Source organism: Dromiciops gliroides, chromosome 2 (assembly GCF_019393635.1).
Source record: "Dromiciops gliroides isolate mDroGli1 chromosome 2, mDroGli1.pri, whole genome shotgun sequence".
NCBI lineage: Eukaryota > Metazoa > Chordata > Mammalia > Microbiotheria > Microbiotheriidae > Dromiciops > Dromiciops gliroides.
In genome coordinates, this window is record NC_057862.1 from 395,610,904 (window position 1) to 395,633,634 (window position 22,731).

The 22,731-nt window shown below is 40.9% G+C and overlaps 1 pseudogene; it reads right to left on the reverse strand.

The window, feature by feature from the left end:
- Positions 1 to 2,098: 2,098 nt before the first annotated feature.
- LOC122743561 lies at positions 2,099 to 2,485 on the reverse strand (annotated as a pseudogene).
- Positions 2,486 to 22,731: the final 20,246 nt, after the last annotated feature.

The following is a 22,731-nucleotide window of genomic DNA, read 5'->3' on the forward strand; positions in this document are numbered from 1 at the left end:
ATTTGAATTCCAGTGTTCCTAACTCCATACCCTACACCATCTAGCTGCCCATTCTTTCCTTAGCATTACTATTGCTAATTTTTCTCCCTTTCTCTGACTATCCTATCCTATCTACTAGGAACACAGCTTAGAAAAGGGGAGATACAACCAAGGGAAAGCAATAGCCCCCAGGCCCTGTGTCAAGTTAATAAGATCTTATAAAAGAAAAACTAAAGCACCTTTCATCAGAGCCAGTTTTGTTTCTGATCCAAATCAACACTCTATGTGAACTTTTCCATAATTGCATAATCTAGCTAAATAGACTTTATCTCTTACAGGAAGACTCAGATGTAGACAATCATCATCTCAATGTCATCATACTTCTGGAGTTCTTATCGGAAATGACTGGCCAATCTCATCTAAAAACATCGACATCACTGTAACCAAGAGAGTAAAAAGAGTGGCCAGAGATACTCCAGACATGGATCCTCCTGTAAGGTGAGTGTGAGGTCCATCTTGGGAAAAATTAAAGGATGCCTACATAAAAGAGAAGCCTTTGCAAATAGCTAGAGAATTATTTGTCTAAGAATAATTAGAGACAAGAGGGTGTAGTGGAAAGAGCACTGAACAAAAGGCATGCATTCAAGTCCTGGCTCTGCTATTTACTAGCTATTTGGGAAAGTCACTTCCTAATTCAGTACAACAAGCATTTAAGTCCTTACTGTGTGCCAAACGTGGTGGTAGAGACACAGTGACAAAATGAAACAGGCCCCTAAAGCTCCAGAAGCTTATATTCTGTTGGGTGAAAACATCATGTACACATATGGGTAAATTTAAAATATATACAAAAATAATTTCTGGGAGAAGAGCAAAGTGTACACATTTTCTCCCCTGTAATGAAGGGATTAGATTTCATGATTTCCAATGTCCTTTTCAGTTCTAACACTCTATGATTCTATGGCCAATACCATTGGAAATCCATTAGATAAGGAAAGAATTTTTAAAAGTCACATCCTTTCCATTTTCTTTTCCTTCCATCCTGTCCACTGATAGAGTGGAAGGATGCAAGGGAGGACTATTTTTGGCCCAGTGATGTTGCTTGAGTCCTTTGAAGTCTCTTCACTTGATTAATTGTCGGTGACCTTTGGGGCTGAATACTTTTTAAGGAAGAGAAATGGAGTCAAGATCATCCCTCTGCTTGACATTAGCAATTGTGATGCTTATGTACTGGCAAAGGCTCTCCTATTAGATTTTCTGATCGTTCTCCCTTTGAGACTTTGAACATCTCTTTTTTTTTTTTTTCTAAGAGTCAGGCATTCTCCTAATCAACACAACAATGTTCAAAATTAACTTCACTTTGCCTTCATTCTGTGTATCTAACTTCTCTGGTTCTCTGGGTTATGATGGCATTTTTCTTCCCATATTTAAATCTCCAGTCTTTCCCAAGAGCCATACATGGAATTAATTAATTTGCAGTTTCCTTCCAGGTCTTAATGATAAGACCAGTCCTATTGCTATTCCTAGCAACCTCTCCTTGGCACCTCCCCACAGTTGAATCTACTGATGGATGATAATGATTATTTAGCTTTTATAAAGCATCTGGTGTTGCAAAGGCATTTACAGACTGTTTTTATTAGTTTTCCCTCAGAACCTCCCTAAAAGGATGGTCAATGCCAGTGATAAATCAGATTCTTGATAATGCAAATATCTTTCAGCTCATTTAAATTAATTCTCTAAGTAAAAACTTGTACAGTGAGACACTATATGGTTTGTTGATAGTCACAAGCTTTGTTGACTGCTCAATTTGGTTTTTGTTTTGTTTTGTTTTTTACATTTTAAAAAAATTTTTTGGCTGGGCAATGAAGGTTAGGTGACTTGCCCAGGGTCACACAGCTAGTAAGTGTCAAGTGCCTGAGGCTGGATTTGAACTCAGGTACTCCTGAATCCAGGGCCAGTGCTTTATCCATTGAGCCACCTAGCTGCCCCCAACTGCTCAATTTGAATGTCCCTTTATTTTTTGGATCAACGAAAGTGATCAGCCATAATAGGTTTTGTTTTTTTGTTTTTGTGTTGGTTTTTTTTTTAAACAATTTGTCTTTTTATTTAGCACTTCTACAAATTATGCCTTAACAGCAAATTTCTGAAGAAGGTACAGGTGTTCCTTCCTCTGCTGTTTTTTGGTCCTCAGGCTTTCCTCATGCTTATTAAGCCTGCAGCGCATGGCACGGGTCTTCTTGGGCGGAAGGTCCAGGGGCTTGTATTTCTTGCCCTTATAGAATTTCCTGAGGTTCTCTTTCTGTGTCTAGTTAGTGACAGTCAGAACTCGGGCAATAGATTTTCGGACAACTCGGATCTTAGATAGCTTGGATGCAGCTCCTCCAGTGACCTTAGCCACTCTCAACTGGGAAAGTTCTACCTTTAAATCATCTAACTGTTTAAGTAGCTCCTCCTTCTTCTTCCCACGAAGATCCCTGGCCTTGATTTTTGCCATGATCGAAGATACAACAGCCCGCCACCAGATCCGAGGAGAAAGAGGAAAAGAGCCATAATAGTTTTTAAAAGCTTCATCTGCATGATGGGATCATAAAATTTGAATTGGAAGACATCTTCCTTAGGAATATGGAGTTTTCACTGGAAGGCACCTTGCATTCCATCTAGTCCAGCCCCCTCATTTTACAAATGATGAGACTGAAGCCTATAGAGGTTAATTCACTTTCCCAAGTTCACACTGGTGGTGAGTAGGAAAGCTGGGTTTCAGTGTTAGGTCTTCTAAGTCCAAATCCACTTCTCTTGGATTGTTAAAAAATAGTGTTAAACAAAACCTATACAGTTAAAATTAGAAGAAAAATGGAAGAATGGACTCATCCAATGGAGGATGGCTGAACAAATTATGGTCTATAAATGGGATTGAATACAATTATCCTATAAGAAATAATGATGAGGACAGTTTCAGAAAAATCCGGGAAGACATATAAACTGATGGAAAGTGAAATAAGCAGAACCAGGAAAATAATTTATACAATAACAACAATATTGTAAAAATAAACAATTTTTATAGACTTAGAAACTCTGATTAATGCAATGACCAGCCATGATTCCAGAGGAGCCATCATGAAACACACTACCTCCTTCCTGACCCAGCTATGATGGAGTCAGAGTGAATCAGATTGTGACATCCATTCATCCACATCCACATATACATATATAATTTATACACACACACACACACACATATATATATATATTATATGGACATGGCCTTAATAAAGGAATTTTTTTTGCTAGATGATAATAAAAGAAAAAGAAAATAGCGCTGAAAGGGACTTCGGAAATAGAATGTTAAACATCTAACATCTGAACATAGAGCAAAAACCCAAGTATCATTACTCCCATCTGATGAAGAAGTGGGATAATTGCTAAGAGCATTTACCTAAGATTGATAGCAAGAAGGTTCTGGGGTAAAGAAGTTTCTCAAACCTCTTCTCTACCAAAGGAATGTCTTTTGTGAGATCCAGCTCTAAGATTAAAGCCCTGGAAATTTTACTAGAGAGCCTATGGAGAGAAACCTGCTCTCCCTTCACAAGAAGAGGGGACTTGAGGCAACTCCAACTCAGCACTATTTGCCAGGATTCTGTAAATCAAATTCTTACTCACTCCCCTGGAAGAGCAGGAAAAACCCTAAATTGGCATTCTGCCTCACCACCAGCCCCAGGCAGAGTAGAGATTACTCTGCAGATTGCATTACTCAAACAGTAGCCAAACTTCTAATCATCTAATCAAGACAACCAAAGCAAAGGGATTCATCCATGAGACACTAATAAATGGCAGTATTAAGCCTAACTTGGCAAAGAAAGTGGAAAAAAAGCACACACACTGAAAACCTCCAAGCAACACCTGGTGTTGCAACTGCTGGCTGAGAACCAGATGCCTCAGGAGAGAAAAGAGAGCTTGATCATCCTCCAGATACCATCAAAAACGAAATCAGAGTTTTAACAAATGTTTTCCCAAAATTTGGTATTCCCAGAAACCTAGGAATTAGACAGAGCATGGAATGTTGGAGTAACAAAGGACCTTAGAACATAGAACATCAGAACTGGTAAAGACGCAGGAATGCCAAATGAAAGGGATAGAAGAGACATAAGCACCAGAATGGGGAGGAAAATACATACAAAGAAAGAATTACGCATGTGGTATGGGGGAGACTGCCAACTTCCTCCAAGCATTTGAGGAAATTCTTAAAGTTATTTTATTTTAGCCAGGATTGAAAAATCACAGGAAACAGAGGATCAGCTCAAATAAATTCCCATGAAGCCAGGAGCCATATGTCCTCTCTTCTTCACCTGGGAAAAGCCCAGAGAAACTACATTTACTCCAGCAGGAAAATGCTGGTTTGCCTTTAGGATCATAAGATCATTAAGTAGGTCACAGGATATAAAGCTAGAAAAACCTTAAGGATCATCCAGTCCAACCCTTTATTTTACAAATAAAGAAACTGAGGCCCAGAGGCATGAAGTTGATTGTCCAAGGCCATTCAAGTAGCATGTAGGAGAGCTACAATTCAAAACCAAAGTTTCTGGCTCTAGGTGCTATGCTCTTTTCACCATGTCATGGTGCTTCTCTACAGGGAAGATGTCAGAATAAATTCAGCTTTGATGTTCTGTCAGCTTGTGACTCTGTGGGACCTCAAGGACCAGTCTATGTTCTGAGTGCCAGCATCTGCCTCACAGATTGATATGACCACAATCAGTTGGCACAGTTCAGAGCAACAGTGATCTGATTTCCAGATTGTATCTGTTGACTCCATGTTGTCCCTACAGTGAAATGGGAGGTATAGGAGAGGATCCCTGTAGGCATAACTCACTCTTCTGCCATTCTCTGCTGGTCAGGTATACTTCTGCAAGTTCCAATTTGACTCACATCCAACATATTACTATGAGCTAGCCACTGGGAATACAAAGAATAAAAATGTTCCCTACTATCAAGGAGCTTACAAGGGAGAATACCAATATAGAGTAAAGAAAATTGAGGAAGGAGGGAGTACTGACATATAGAAGGATGACAGAGAAGGGTAGCACCCACCCTGAGCCTTAAAGGAGGATAAGAATTCTCAGATGTGGAGATGAGGAGGGATGACATTTCAGGCATGGAAGATAGCTTATATAAGTGTATGAAGGCAGGCCCACTTTGGCTGAACATACAGTTTGTAAAGGGTAGTAGTATGAAATAAGTCTAGAAAGAAAAGGAGGAATCAGATTGTAGAGGGTCTGAAATGCCAGGCCAAGTAGCTTGTGTTTTATTTTGTAGACAATAGAAGAGTGATATGGTCAGACCTGCACTTTAGGAACATGATTTTGTCATCTGTATGGAGAATACATCAGAGAGGAGAGAGACTGGAGGCAGGAAAACCAATTAGGAGTCTATTATTGTAGTCCAGGGGAAAGTAGGTGAGAACCCGACCTAGGGCAGTAGCTGTGTGAGTAGAGAGGATGAGATGGATATGAAAGATGAGGAGGTAAAATTGAGAGGATTTAGCAGCTTAATGGATATGGTGGGTAGCCAGAAGAGAGGAAAGAGTCAGTGATGACAAGGTCACACATTTAGGTTGCTGTAAGGATTGTGGTACTCTCAACAGGGATTTTGAAGGAGAGGCTGGCTTAGGGAAGGGAAATGATGAGTTTGGTTTGGGACACATTTATTTGGCCATACTTTGTATGGTCTCTAAGAGCAGATTTCCAGCAGGCAGTCAATGGTATAAGAATGAAGTTCAGGAGATTTGGTTAAATTTGGATATATAGACTTGGGAATAATATGCATAAAGATAATACTTGAACCAATGGGAGCAGATGTGATCAGGAAAAGAGAGAGTATAGAGAGGAGAGTCCAAGACAGAACCCAGGGGGACAGTTATAGTAGTGGGACAGAAGATGGATGATAAACTATCATCATTATTATTTTTTTGGTGAGGCAATTGGGATTAAGTGATTTGCCCAGGGTCACTCAGCTAGTAACTGTCAAGTGTCTGAGGTCAGATTTGAACACATGTCCTCCTGACTCCAGGTCTGGTGCTGGATGATAAACTATCAAAGACCACTGACAAAGAGTGGTCAGACAAGTAAGAGAAGCAGGAAGAGGGGGTGGTTATAGTTTTAAAAGCTACAGAGAGGTCAAGAAGGATGAGAACTATGAAAAGGCTACCTGATTAAGCAGTAAAGAGATCTTTGGTAATCTTGGGAAAAACCCAAGGGGAAAAGTTTCAATTCAGCGGGGACTCTGGAAGCCAGATTTCAAAGACTCAAGAAATAAGTGAGTAGGTAAGGAAGTAGAGGCAATACAATAATTGCCAATTTGAAGTGAAAAGGAGGAAAGATAGAGAACTTAATGGCTGGGCAGGTTCAAATAGAAGGTTTTGAAGAAGGGGTAGACCTGACCGTGTTACTAGACAGCAGAAATGAAGTCAGTAGTTAGAAAAAAAGGTTGCAGATGGGAAGAGTGGGGAGCAAAGAAGACGAGAGAGCAAGGTTCTGGAGGAAATAGAAGAAGATGGGGTCAAAGATATAGATAAAGGGGTTGACCTTGACAAGAAAAAGGGTCATACCTTTCCTGAAACAGGAGTAGAGGAGTAGAGAATAGGTAGAAATGTAGAGGACTTCTGAGGTGTGGAATAATAAGGATGACAAAGATCATTTACTTTCTCAGTAAAGTAGGAACCTGGGAACTAGATGATGGGCAACTGTGGCAGTGTTGGCAGATGGAGCAGAGAGAAGTTGAAATGCACCAACAAAAGTTGATATTGGGGGGAGGGGTCAGGGGAGAATGGAGGAGGAAAGCAATGTTTCATCTTTACCTCCTAAGGGAAGAGATAAAGTCCAGAGTGGGGATCTAAAATTTCATACTCCACTGTTAGTTTTTACCTTTGCTCCTGCATTTTGATGATTACAGAGTTCTGGCTACAGAAAGTTTCTATAATACCTTAGAAGTTCCAAAAACTACATCAAAATGACAAATTAAGAAGTGTTTTCATAAGTTGACCATAAAATACCATCCTTACAAAAATACAAAAATAACAAAATAACACAATGCTGAAATAAAATTAAGAAAAATTGCCGAACGGAGGGACTAATATCACTGAGAGATACTCCCTGCAATGGCCTCAACCTTAGCCCCACCCACTCAGAGACCATCATGGTGCTCTAGCACCAAAACTACCCTGGGACGTCTTCCCTCGATGGCACCATCCCAACCTTGCCCATCTAGATCCTAGCAGGAACTTCCCTTCCCAACACTGTAAGCCAAAAACCCTTGGGCTTTACCATCAGCCCTGCCCCCTGAACTTTCAGTTTTGCAACTTTAAGTTGAAGTTAACTTAACTTGAACTTCAGTCTTGCTGCTGAACTCTACAGAATGTGTTGTCTCTCCCAATTAGATCTGAGCTCTTTGAACAACAGGGACAGTCTTGATTTTGTATGCCAAGTACAGTGCTTGGCACATATTAAGTGCTTAATAAATATTTTTTTCCGGACAACTAAGTGGTGCAGTGGATAGAGTGCCAGGCCTGGAGTCAAGAAGACTCATCTTTCTGAGTTCAGATCTGGCCTCAGACACTTACTAGCTATGTTACCCAAGGCAAATCATTTAATGCTGTTTACCTCAGTTTCCTTATCTAAAATAAGCTGGAGAAGGAAATGGCAAACTACTCCAGGATCTTTGCCAAGAAAACCCCAAATGATATCATGAAGAGTTGGACGTGACTGAAAACAACTGAACAGCAACAACAACAAAATGCTTTTCCATTCTATTCCACAGGGTCACAACTGTGAAGGGAGAAAAGGGAGGCCAGAGTAGGGGTTATAGAATGGGAGAGCAGAGAGGAATAAAGGGAATAGTGGTTGTGTCCATTCATTCATTCATTCACTAATTATTTCCTATTTATCCCATATGGAATTTGTTTGTACATATTTGTTTGTTGTCTCCATTAGATTGTGAGCTCTTTGAAGGGAGGCACTGTCTTTTGCCTCTTTTTGTATCCCCAGCACTTAGCTCAGTGCCTGGTATATAGTAGGCATTTAATAAATGTTTATTGACAGACTGAGATGTGCAAAAAAAAAAAAGGTTTAAGAGGAAAGAGAAAAAAGAGAAAAGATGGAAGAATTATGACCATGGGGCAGGGTGGGGGGCTTCAGATTTTAAAATTATGGAGGTGGCAAGTTTATGGGGGATAGTGAGATCTAAGGTATGGCCATTCCTATGGGTGACTGGGGTAAATTGAAGCTATAGGTGGTAGAAGTTGAAGAAGTTGATGAATTAGGAGGCCATGGTGTTTGAGGAAATAGCGATACATATATTGGCATGTCCAGGTATGTGGGCAGAATTGGGGTTGGAGAAAAAGGTGATAAGCCACATATTAAACTCTGCAAAAGGTAGAAGAATAACCTGGATGCCAATAGGGAAAGGATAAGGGAACAAGCATTTGTTAATCTCCAGCTATGTGCCAGACAAGGTGCTAAGTGCTTTGCAAATATTATTTCATTTGACATCACCCCAGCAAGGATTTAGACTGGATGAAATAGGCAGCTGGGGTGAGCCTCAAAGAAGGAGAGCTGCCTGAGAAATAATGGCAGAGGGAAGGTCTGAAAGTGATAGAGCTGGGGGAGCAAGGAGTATGACCCCTCTTCCCCTGGGGGGACAATGAGAGAAGAGAAACCACACTTGAGAAGGTGGTCAGGGACATGACGTCTTCTAGAAAGGGACAGGCTTCTCTGAGCACAAGGTAGAAGGAGCTTGAAAGGAAGAGCTCAAGGATGAAAGGACATTTAATGATTGAGTATAACAGTTCTTACATCATAAGGCCTGTCTTACCTGGACACCAAGCCTTCTGAGCATGATGGATAGATATAGGATATCAGAAAAAGCACTGGGTTTGGACACCTGGATTGGAATCCTCAATCTACTACTTATTAAAAGGGTGACCTTGGTTAAGTCACTTAATCCTGGAAGGTTTTAACCTCCTTCCCCATAAAATGAGAGGGTTAGACTAGATAAAAAACATCCCTTCCAGCTGTAAATCCTATGAACAGGGCCTAGAGCCCAAAGAAACTTGGAATTATTCCTGATGAAAACTTATTTTTTAAAAATCTCATTTGTGCTCCCCTTAACATTACTATTACTTTATTTTCTTCTTAGAACTAAGAAATGGAGACCGGGTCCCTTAGAAATACCATAAAAATTAAAGCAAAGAAAAACCTTAGAGATCATCTAATTAAACCACATCATTTGCTAGTAGAATGTTAGAACACAGAGAATTGGGGCTGGAAGAGACCTCCTTGTCTAACCCCCTCGTTTAAAGATGAGCAAACTGAAGAATTGGAAATCAGTGGAATACCCATCAATTGGGGAATGGCTAAACAAACTACGGTATATAATGGTGATGAAATATTATTGTGCTATAAGAAATGACAAGCAGGATGACTTCAGAAAGGCCTGGAAAGACATGTATGAAATGATGTATTGTGAAGTAAGCAGAACCAAGAGAACGTTGTACACAGAGACAACAATATTGTTTGTTGAAGAACTGTGAATGACTTGACTATTCTCAACAATACAAAAATCCAAGACAATCCCAAAGGACTATTGATGAAATATACTATCCACCTCCAGAGAAAGAACTGATATTAATGGAACAGACTGAAGCATGCTATTTTTCACTTTCTTTCATTTTTTTCATTTAATCAAATTTGCTTGTATAAAATGACAAATATGGTAATGTTTTACATAATCATACATGTATAACCCATATCTGACTGCTGCCTCAGGGAGGTGGGGGAGGGAGGGAAAGAGGGATAAAAATTGGAACCTAAAACTATAAATACAAATGTTTATTTTTTTAAAAGATGAGCAGGGGCAGCTAGGTGGTACAGTGGATAGAGCACCAGCCCTGGAGTCAGGAGTACCTGAGTTCAAATCCGGCCTCAAACACTTAACACTTACTAGCTGTGTGACCCTGGGCAAGTCACTTAACCCCAATTGCCTCACTAAAAAAAAAAAAAAAAAAAGATGAGCAAACTGACACACCAAAAAAAGTGACATCTCCAGCATTGTTGTAAGTTATTGACAGAATCATGACCCCCAGGTATAATGTTCTTTCCACTATACCATGCTGCCTCCCCTTCCCCTGGAAAGAGCAGCAGAATTATAAGAGGAAGAGAGAGTGTTGATTTGCTGTAGCCCTACAAAAAATATAAGTGAAAGACACTTTGAGGCTTACAAGTACTATGCCAATATGCATAGTGACAGCAGTATTGTTCATTGAGCAATTGTGAATGACTTATCTACTCTCAGCAATGCAATGATCCAAAACAATCCCAAGGGACTAATGAGGAAACCTACTATCCACCCCCATAGAAAGAACTGATAAAAAGAACACTTGTGGATTGTACAAAGTTGCAATCTTGTGGAGGGGGGAGGAAAGGGAGGGAGAAAAATTTGGAACTCTAAATCTTATGAAAATGAATGTTGAAAACTACCCTTACATATAACTGGAAAAAAAGATTTGTTGAATAAAATAAATAAATAAACAAATAAATAGATAGATAGATAGATAGATAGATAGATAGATAGATAAATAAATAAATAAAATTGATCACCTGAGGAAAAAACAAAAACAAAAACAAAAAAACAAGTACTATGCCAAATGACTCTACAGTTTAAACAGCTTTGAGAATGAGAATGTATAATTTGTCTGTGGTAGCAAAGGATGTGTGACTACCGTGGTGCAAGAGAAAGATCACCGGACCAAGGCCTGGACTCCTGGGTTCCTACCCTAACCCTAACCACTAAAAAGCTCTGTGTGTGTGTGTGACCATGAACAAATCATTCCCCTTCTCTGAATTTCCATTTCTTCTCCCAGAAGATGAGAGGATTGGATGAGATGAATGAGTTAAAGAATAAAAATGTATTAGATAAGTATTTACTCTCTACAAAAAGTATAGCAAGACATCTTTCAAGAAGATGTAAGTTAGTTAATAAAAATTTACCAAGCCCCTACTACATGCTGAGCACTGACAGCTCTCAAGAAACTCACAATCTAATGGGGAAAACAACAAGCAAACGGATATGTCCAAACTATATATAGGATGATATATAGGCAATAATTAAGAAAGGGAAGGCACTAGAATTTAGAGGAGTTGGAAAAGGTTCCTGTAGAAGGTGGGATATTAGTTGGGATTTGAAGAAAGCCAGAGAAGCCAGAAAGAGAAGACAAGGAGGGAGAGTGTTCCAAGAGTGAGAGGTAAGCCTGTGAAAATGCCCAGAGCCAGAAGAGAAAGTGGCTTGTTTGTGGAACAACAGGAGGCCAGGGTCACTGGATTGAAGAGGACATGGTGGGGCTTAAGGTGGAAGAAGACTGGAAGGAGGGAAGAAGGTAGATTACGAAGGGCTTTGAACACCAACCAGAGGATTTTATATTTGATCCTGGAGGGGATGAGGAGCCACTGGGTTTACTCAATGCAGGAGTGACTTGGTCAGATGGATGCTTAAGGAAAATCACTTCAGTGGCTGAATGAAGCATGGACAAGAGTAAGGAGAACTTTGTGGCGAGCAGACCCACCAGCATGCTATTGCAATAGTCCAGTTGTGAAGTGATGAGGAAGGGCCCCCACCAGGGTGGTGACAATATCAAAGGAGAGAAGGGGGCATATTCAAGAGGCATTGCAAAGTCAACATCAACAGACCTTAACAACAGATAATAATAATAATAATAATATTTATATATACTTACTTTTATCGGGCACTGTGCTAAGTGATTTACAAATATCTCATTTGAGCCTCACAACAACCTCAGGGAATAGGTGCTATTATTGTCCCAATTTTACAATTAAGGAAACTGAGACAAACAAAAGTTAAATGATTTACCCAAAGTCACATAACTAGTGTCTGAGATCACATTTGAACTCAGGTTCCTAACTCCAGGGCCAACATTCTATCCACTATGCCACCTAGTTTCCTAATTCGATATGGAGTGGAGGGGTTGGGGAGGCATGGGAGATAGTGAGAAGTGGAAGATGACACCTAAGTTTGCAGCCTGGTGGATTGGGAGGATAGTGGTGCCCTAAACAGTAATAGGGAAGTTTGGGAGGGAGAAGGGTTTAGGGGAGAAAATAACGAATTTTGTTTTGGACATGTTGAATTTAAGATGTCTACAGGACATCCAACTTGAGATGTCTGAAAGGCAATTGGAAATGCGATACCAGAGGTCGGCAGACAGATTAGGACCAGATAAGTAGATTTAAGAATCTTTTTTATCATAGGGAAAGACAACTCAAATCAGAGGTTTCAGCTGTAAGTCAGGTAAAAAGATCTCTTGGTCTTCAGGGTGTAGTGGCAAAGCAAATCAATCAGTTAACCAATAAACATTTCTTAAGTACTTACTATGTGCCAGGCACTGTGCTAAGTCCTGGGGATACAAAAAGAGGCAAAAGACAGTCCCTGCCTTCAAGGAGTTTACAATCTAACAGAGAATATAATGGGCAAACAAATATGTACAAAGCAAGCTATGTGCAGGATAAATAGGAAATAATGAACAGAGGGAAGGCTGGAATTATAAAGAGGTAGGGAAGGCTTCCTATAGAAGGTAAGATTTTAGTTGGAACTTGAAGAAAGCCAAGGTAGTCAGTAATCAGAGCAGAGGAGGGAGAGCCTTCCAAACATGGGGGACAGGCAGAGAAAATGCCAAGAATATGGGCAGCCAGGTGGCACAGTGGATAAAGCACTGGCCCTGGATTCAGGAGGACCTGAGTTCACCTCAGACATTTGACACTTACTAGCTGTGTGACCCTGGGCAAGTCACTTAACCCTCATTGCCCTGCAAAAATTAAAAAAAAAAAACAAAACAAAGAAAATGCCAGGAGCAAAGAGATGGAGTGTCTTGTTTGAGGAACAGCCAGGAGGCCAGGGTCACTGTATCGAAGAGTATCTGAGGGTGTGTAATATATAAGAAGACTGGAAAGGTAGGAGGGGGCAAGGTTATGAGGGGATTTGAATGCCCAGTAGAGCATTTTGTATTTTATCCTAGAGGAAACAGGGAGCTGATTAGCACATTCTCTTTCATTTCTATTGATAAAATTATATCCATTTTTGAAGCTGAACCATTGGACAGGCCTTTGGTTGTGAGGGCTTTTTTATCCCCTGGGTCTTTACTAGTTGTGGCTAGTGAGAAAGTAGGGGCTACAGCTCCTGTGGTGGCAGTTACTGGTTTGGATAGTCCCTGACAATGGTCAGGGCTGGGGGCTGGAACAGTGGTGTCCAACAAATAGAGAGGAAGGCCCTTAAGCCATCAGGATTCCTGTGGGTTGATTATTGACTTAGAAAAACACAAATTAACATTATGTGTATTCTATTACATTTATATTTATTTTGTTAGACATTTCCCAATTACATTTTAATCTGGTTCAGACAAGGCACTTCTATTCCTGGACTCTTGGGCTCAGGGTCCTGGGTTGTTTCTACCAGGATCTAAGGGGAGGTGGTGGCTAGGGTGGTACTCATGGTTTGATCTAATTGGCACGTGCATCACTCCTGTGTGTCCCCACTACCCCATGCTTCAGCTAGGCTGTCTTGCCTGGCCAGTTTGTGGAAATCAATTGATACTTGGTCGGGGAAGAGAGATGGTAGGCCCTTCTCCACAGTAGTTGTCCCCTTGATGATGGCTTCAGAGACCAACCTGGTGGTTTGTCCCAAACTGCTATTTCTGTGGCTCTTAGGTTCACCTGTCCATTGATGGCAGATGGTCAATGTTTGGTATTATTAATGACAACATGCCCTCCTACTTCAGAAATCATGGCACCAGGACGACCGCAGCCAGCATGTTTTTATGGCTAGAATGCAACCCTATTAGCAGAGTTGGACAAGGATGCCAATTTACTCCAATTACATGTCTGATCGCTCACCACTTTTGAGAATGGAGATAAAGTTAAAAGGGCACTGTGAGGGGCAGCTAGGTGGCGCAGTGGATAGAGCACTGGCCCTGGATTCAGGAGGACCTGAGTTCAAATCTGGCCTCAGACACTTAACACTTACTAGCTGGGTGACCCTGGCCAAGTCACTTAACCCCAATTGCCTCACAAAAAAGGCACTGTGCTCTTTGAGATAAAATATTATCAAATATACTTTGCTTCCTGTCCTCTGGATCAGCAGCCTAGGCTCCAGCCCTGGATCTGCCTCTAAGGAGCTGCATGACTTTGACCAAAGCACTTCTCCTCCTACAGCCTCCTCCCTGGATGGTCTTCCTGTAAAGTCTTCCCTTGGTTCCATGGAATTGATCTTGGGTCCTCAAAAGCTTTGCCAGTGAAGTGCAGACCCTACCAAGCTGGAAATCCCTTGAATGGGCAAGCCTCCCAATGGACCGAGTGCCCTTTGTCCACACACCAACCTAGCAAATCCCCAGAAGACTGGCTCCCAATTTGGCAAACTGGCTCTAGAGTCAGAAAACCTGGGTTTAAATTCTGGTTCTGTTACTTACCTACCATGTGACTTTGGACAAGTCACTTAACCTCTAGGCCCCATTTCCTCATCTGTAATATGAAGATGTTGGATTAGATGCTGTCTGGGTCCCTTCCAATTCTCAATCTTTTGATCCTATGATACTAATATTGTTTAATAAGGTTCAGTCATGATCTGTGTCTATGAAAGAAGCACTGACACTAGTAAAATCAGGCAGGCTGGGATGTGCAAGGTGATGTTCCAGGTACTTAAGACACTGTGCTGGGGGCAGGACCAGAATATCTATACGGTGCCTTCTAGCTCGGACAGTCAGTGATTCTGGGGAAACCAGGTGGGGCGAGGAGGGGTGGCAGATTCCAGGTGTTAACGTTCCTGGGCAAGCAGCCTTGACCATGCCAGCCATAAGCCATCAGGTTGGCAGAGTAGAAAATGTAAGAGGGAGGCAAGACTAGCCTTGGCTCTAACTGCATGGCTGGCTTTGTTCCCATCACTTCAGGGAAGGACCACACCCCAGCCTCCCCCAACCTTAAAGGGAAGATAAGGATACCAGAATTCCATTCTCTTTTGTCAAGATTGAGAATGCCATTCTGGCACTACCACCCCACATGTCAGCCAATGATAAGTTCTAGCAATCACTCAAGGTCGTCAAGAACAAAAAAAATTCAGTGCTATTAATACAATACCCAAAATAAAATAGCAAAGACCATCCAAGCCCAAACCTGACTGGAAGTAAGGGAGTGGTTGGGGGATCTGAAAGGGCAAGGTGTCCTTGCACTGTAAGGAATTTTGACACTAAGGCAGACATGGCTGGATTCTGCTCTAGGACATTTGGAGCAGATCAGCTAACAGATATTAATATATGCCTACTATGTTGATGTAGAGTTTGACAACAAAAAAAGTTAAAATTGCTAAGATGAGTAGGGATAGTAGGGCTTGGTATTTGTAGCATTTTGGGGAAATGCAATGAGTCATATCCTTTTGGATCTAGAATTGAATTGAAGGGTCCTGTGTTAAGCAAGAGTTGTACTTGATGACCTTTCAGATCCTTTCTAACTCAAAAATTCTTTGCTTTTCAAGGAAAATTGAAACTCCTCATCGAGCTGATGGTTATGTATTTACAAAGGGAAAAAATAGTATACAGAGTCATCAGTACAGCCCAAGAATGAACTACAATGGGGGCAGCTAGGTGGCACAGTGGATAGAGAGCAGGCCCTGGAGTCAGGAGGACCTGAGTTAAAATCCAGCCTCAGACACTTAACACTTACTAGCTGTGTGACCCTGGGCAAGTCACTTAACCCCATTTGCCCCACCAACAAAAAAAAATAGAATGAACTACATTATTGCCCAGTTTTAAAAGTCACAGAGTATGATTTCTGAGTATTTCCCTACCCCACCCCACCCCCCAAATAGCTACTATACCCAGTCCCGCTGAGACTTGAAGTTCCAACCATTAGAGTTTCATTCATTTGGCCTTGGCTCTAATTTCCATAGAAAATGTACATTCTGCTAGGAAGAGGAACACATGAAGGTGAATCAGCAGGCATGAGTTTATCAGGGCTTTCAGATACACCGACAGAGGAGAGAGAACCTATTGTTCTCAAAGAGATAGTCTCTCATTACACTCCTTATTTCCCTTACTGTTTTCATCAGGTTCATAGCTTAGGAAACTATCTTCACTTAAGACAGAGGTATCAGGAGGCAAGTGTTTCCCCTATAAAACACAATCCTTGCCTTTAAAAATCTTCCTCCCAAAATGATACAGCTCATTAAGGTTTGTAAATTGCTAAATATACATCATTTTATTTATCACAACAGCTCTGTGACATAATTATTCTAGGTATTCATTTCCCCATTTTACAGATGAAAAAACAACTTCAAAGAAGTTAAGGGACTTGCACGTGGTCACACTGATAGTATGTATCAGAAATGAGAACCAAAGTCCTGTACTCTTTCCACACTTGACCACACCACCTTTGAAGACCTGCAGGGGAGAGGATGCAATTTTAATCATCGCCTTTCCAGATTAAAGGCTGAATTTGGGAATACACACACAAAAGAGGAGTTCCTAGAATCATAGGATGTTAGAGCTGGAAAGGACCTTAAAACACAGAACGTCTTAGAGATCATATTCCTTAGAATTCATAATCCAACCCCCTAAGTTTTAGCCAGTGGAAACCTGATGCTCAGAGAGGAAAAGCACCTGCCCAAGGTCACAGCAACCAGGCCAGTGTTGTTAGGGACCACTGAAGACACCATTGCTCAGGAAGCCATGTGATTTACTGCACACAGAAGTAAAGTCTCCAGTTACCACAGTATTATGGGTATTATCCATTCCCACCTTCTTCTCCTGGCCTATATCCTGTTTTGTTTGTTTGTTTGTTTTGTTTTGTTTTGTTTTTTAGTGAGGCAATTGGGGTTAAGGGACTTGCCCAGGGTCACACAGCTAGTTAGTGTTAAGTGCCTGAGGCCGGATTTGAACTCAGGTACTCCTGAATCCAGAGCCGGTGCTCTATCCACTGCGCCATCTAGCTGCCCCTATAGTTTTGTTTTTTGGTTTTTTTTTTAAAGTTGTTTGTTTTTAGTGAGGCAATTGGGGTTAAGTGACTTGCCTAAGGTCACACAGCTAGTAAGTGTTAAGTGTCTGATGTCAGATTTGAACTCAGGTCCTCCTGACTCCAGAGCCGCTGCTCTATCCACTGTGCCACCTAGCTGCCCCTATATCCTGCTACCCAGAGCAGTTTTTCCCAGGTGGAAGCCGGTTGCCTCCAATAAGACATCTCCAGAGCAATGTCCATCACCAATCCATTAGGGGAAACTATATCTGGGGAATATTCCACCTATAGGGTGACTGCCCCTTCCCTGACCTCTGAGTCAGAGCTAAAGAGGTCATCCTAAGAACAGCACAATTTCACTGGAGTCAGCCTTTCAAGAGCCTGGCTTTTGGAAACATGTCAGGAACAGATACAGTCTAATGCAAGAGGCACATCTCTGAGAAAATGCTGCATTTGGAGCTGATTTCCCAGCTGATCCTACTGAAGATGGCAGCCCATGATGCCAAATACCACAGAAGAAACAGATGACAAAGCTGGGTTACTCTCCCTAGTTTGGGCATGGAGGGGTTTGGTGTGTTAGAACATGGGCAGGGACTCAAAGCAGCAACAAAGGGATGGTGAAGGAGATGGTTTCAGCTACCTCCAACAAAATCGTGAGGCACATGAAGCATCCCATGATCACTAAGGCAAAGTGGGTTGAACTGGTTCTTGCCCTTTTCTCAGGTTGTTTTTCATTGTTTCCTTTTTTCCCTTTACGGATGCTCTTAATATTGGTTTTTACCTGATTTTACCTGAGTATAAGATGTGGGAAGGCAAGGGCCACACCTTGTGAATTTCTCTAGGTTCAGTGTGATTAGGTTCACCACAGACCCTACTCTCCCTAAGTGTGATGTCCCTGGGCCCTTTATCCCCATGAAGAGACACTTTGGATTTTTCCATCCACTCAAGACAGCCTGGCTTGTTTCAAGGTTTCAATACAACAAAGGAAATCCATGGTTTTGCAGCAGGTAGAGAGAACTATAGGAAGAGAGACAAAGTAAACTGGATTAAGAAGGAGAAAATTCCTAAAACTGGTACATTCCCTTCTTGTGCTATAAATTGCCACAGAGATGGCTTGGATAGCACCATTTTAAAATGATGCACTTTTCTTTTCTTTTCTTTTTTAACATCATTTTCATTTCCCAATGATTCTTCTCTCCAGTAGAACAGTCAAGCAAAGCAAATGAACATATTAACTCTGTATGAAAATATGGTTCATTCTATACCTATTATCAACTAACTTTTCGCCAATAGGTGGGAGGTATGCTTCACCATCAAGTCCTCTGAAGTCACTGAAGTTTTCCAATGTTTATTTCTTTTATATCTTTGTGATCACTATTTCTCCTGGTTCTGTTTCCATTTCTCTGTATCAGTTCATATAAATCTTCCCAAGTTTCTCTGAATTCTTCATATTTGGAATGTTTATAGTGGGATAACATTTCATTACATTCGTATTCAACAGTTTATTTTTTCTATTTCCTAGCTGATAGGCATTCCACTTTCTTTTTTTATATCCTTTGTTTTTATATCACCTTCATTTCCTTCTACTACCCAGCAAGAAATCTCTTATAGCAAAAAATAAAAAAGAAAGAAAGCCATTGTGTCAAAGTCTGACAGAATATAAGATGTTCCTCATCTGTAACCTCTACAAAGAAGAGAAGGAAATACTTTTTTTCAACTCCTCTCTGAGAATAAGTTTGGTCATTATTATTATGCTGTATTCGGTTGCTTTTTTTGTTTTTTGTTTTTTTCCATTTACATTGTTGTTGCTGTTGTTCAGTTGTTTAAGTTGTGTCCAACTCCTCATGACCCCATTTGGGGTTTTCTTGGCAAAGATATTGGAGTGGTTTGCCATTTCTTTCTTCAGCTCATTTTATGGATGAGGATGCTCAGGCAAACAGGGTTAAATGATTTGCCACACAGCTAGTAAGTGTCTGAGACCAAATTTGAATTCAGGTTTTCCTGACTCTAGGCCTGGCACACTTTCCATTGTACTACCTAGCTGGCCTTACATTGTTGTAGTCATCTGTATTGTTTTCCTGTTTTATTTCTTTTATACTTCAATTCAATGAAGTCCTCCCATGTTTCTCTGAAGTCTTCACATTCCTCATTTATTACAATGTAATAATATTGTATTATATTTGTGTGCCATGGTTTGTTTAGCTATTTGCCCACAAAGGGACAGATGCTTTGTTTCTAGTTCATTGCTATTACAAAAGTGCTATTATGAATTATTTTTATCTACTTGAGACTTTTCCTTATGACAGTGACAGACTTGGGATATATTCCTTAGTAACAAGATCTCTGGATCAAAGGATATACACATTTTAGCCACTTTTTTGAAAGCATAATTTCTTTCTTTCTTTTTTTTTGGGAGGGGCAGGGCAATGAGGGTTAAGTGGCTTGCCCAGGGTCATACAGCTAGAAAGTGTCAAGTGACTGAGGCCAGATTTGAATTCAGATCCTCCTGAATCGAGGGCCAGTGCTTTATCCACTGCACCACCTAGCTGCTACCTAAAGCATAGTTTCAAATTGCTTTCAAGAATGGTTAGGGCAGATTTCTGGGGCAGAGCCAAGATGGTGGAGGAAAGGCAGTAAGCTCTGGAAACTCACGACACAATTGCCCCCCAAAATCTCCAAATAATGCCATAGGACAATTCCTGGAGTAGCAAAACCCACAAAAGAATAGGTTGAGATCATTTCCAGCCAAAGATGGCTTAGGAGGTCAGCAGGAGGGGGCTTCTGTGCCAGGGCAGGAGTAGAGCCCAACCCCACAGTCTGCTGACAGTTCCAGTCCCAGGAAGGATCAGCCAGGGAAAGAGACCCCTGGAGCCTCTGGATCAGCCACAGTGCCAATGTCGTCTGGAACTATGCTCACGGTCTGGTGAGAGGGCTGAGCAGTTGGCCAGGGGAAGATTATAGGGGTGTCTGCTGGGGCTGAGGTGGAAATTGGGTTTTTTACCCCTGTTGGGAACCAGGAAGTAGGCTTTAGTGGCAGTAGCCCAGGTGGGGGAGGAGCACAGGCTCATTGGAGCTAACAACCACAGCACACAAAGTTTTGTTGACTGGTTAATCAGCAAGTTGTCCTGGAGTTAGCTACAACCAGGGAACAGGCCAGGTGAGTAAAGAACCTGCCCCTCCTTAAATCAGACCATCTGGGACCCCCTGAAGCTTGGGACAGTACATCTTGGAAGCAGTGCCCCACTTTAAGGAGCTAAAAGTCAAGTAAAAGATAGGCAAGAGGAGCAGACATTGAAAGGTGAGGACCACAGCAAGTTTCTTTAGTGACAAGGAAGATTGAGGTGCACCCTCAGGATAGCAACGTCAGGACTCCTACATCTATAGCTTCCAAGAAAAATATGAATTGGTCTTAGGTCATAGAGGCACTCAAAAAGAACTTTGAAGATAAAGTAAGAGAGGTAGAGGAAAAAATGGAAAGAGAAATGAGAATGATGCAGGAGGATCATAGGGAAAAAAGTCAACAGCTTGAAAAGCCAAATTGGCCAAATGGAAAAGGAGGTACAAGAATAGTTAGGGCAGGGGGCAGCTAGGTGGCTCAGTGGATAAAGCACTGGCCCTGGATTCAGGAGGAACTGAATTCAAATCTGACCTCAGACACTTGACACTTACTACTTGTGTGACCCTGGGCAAGTCACTTAACCCTCATTGCCCCACAAAAAAATGGTTAGGGCAATGCATAGCTCTGCCAACAACATGTTGGTGTTCTTGTCTTCTTGCAGCCCCTTCGACATTAAATAATTTCCATCTTTGTCATGTTAGGCACTCACTTTCCTCCCAGTTCTATACTATTATAAAAAATGCTGCTAAAATATTTTTGTATACATGAGACCTTTCCCCTTGTTTTTTACTTCCTCAGGGTATATGATTGTTGTCCTTCCTTCTTGAAGAGGACCAAAATGATATCACTCTGTTAGATTCAAGGTAGTGTGTCTGACTGTAGCTGATCAGACCAATATGAACTCAGAAGTTTTGATCGCAGGTCAGGCACAAATAGTTCTCAGGGTATATACCAAGTAGTAGTGGGTAGCATAATTTTTCATACTATTCCCTTCAAGGGAATTAGTGAACATCACTTCCACTTTATAGACTGGGGCATTCCCAGGTCCATTTGGACCTTGGGCCTTTGACCAGGGTCAGATCTGACTGATGAATTATTTCTCATAACCCTATTTCTTCCTCACTCTCCAGACTTCCTAATGAAAGCTTGAAACCATGAACTTCCTTCCTGTAGGAGCCCTTGTTATTCTGAGACAAGTTCTTTCCCATTGCAGTTTATAAGGACCTTTAGGGCTGTTCTGAAACTCAGATACAGATCTTCTGATCAGGAAACTTCTTTCATATCACTTGAAAAAGAAACTGAACAGCTAACTCTTCCCCTAGGAACTGGTCACCTATGTGTCATTTGTCTAACAAAAGCTGACTGATTGTGCAAAAGATCAACAAAATAATTCTAGTGCAGAATCCACTGCTGATTAGTTGATGTTAATTAGTTAATGAATTCAGATCAGTTCTCTATTTCTCAACTTAATTTGAAATAGGTCTGCAAAATTCGATGAGTAAAGTTAGCAGGAATGGTGTCCTCATCTAAGGTGATGAGAAATTAAGCAATCATTGATGATCAACTTCCTTTGATATACCCTATACTCCCAGAAAATCAAACTACTCTCTATTCCCCTAAAATATTCTAATTTTCTGGCCTCTAAACCTTTGTCCACACTGTTCTCTTTGTCTAAAATGTCATTCTTCTCCCTCTAGACCATTTTCAAGAAAGTTCTATCAGATGGATTCCTTGCTATTCGCCCCAAACATGCTATTTTTTCCTGCCTCTGTGTGTGTTTGTTCATGATGTTATCTATGTTTATAATGCCCTCCCTGTTATCTTTGTCAACATCCTATCCACACTTCAAAGCCTAACTCAAATGACACCATCTCAATAAAGCTTTCTCTCCTAGAAGGGAAAGGACCTATGTGTACAAAAAATGTTTATAGCAGCTTTTTTTGTGGTAACAAATAATGGGAAATTGAGGGGATGCCCATCAATTGGGGAATGGCAGAACAAGTTGTGGTATATGATTGTGATGGAATACTATTGTGCTATAAGAAATGATGACCATGTTAGGTTCAGAAAAACCTAGGAAGACTTATATGAACTGATACAAAGTGAAATGAACAGAACCTAGAGAACAATAATATTATAGTGGTGATCAACTCTAAAAGATTTAGCTTCTCTGTTTAATTCAAAAATCCAGGACAATTCCAGAGGACTTATGGCAAAAAATGCTTTCCACCTCTGGAAAGAGATAAATTCTGAGTCTAGATTGAAGCATATTTTTTTTAATTTTTAAATTTTTTTCTTACAATATGGCAGATATGGAAATATGTTTTACATGACTTTACATGTATAATAGGTATCATATTATTTGATTTCTCAATGAGTGGGAGAAAGGCTGGATGGAGGGAGATTATTTGAACTCAAAATTTAAAAATAAATGTTAAAATAAATAAATAAAGTTTTTTCTTCAACCCTGACCACCCTTTACCACCACCACCACCCCTGGCTCACACACTTCTAACCAACAATGCAAAGCAGCATACACTAAGTGCTTTGTTAAATAGTATAGGCAGTAATTGCCACTGGACCTCAGAG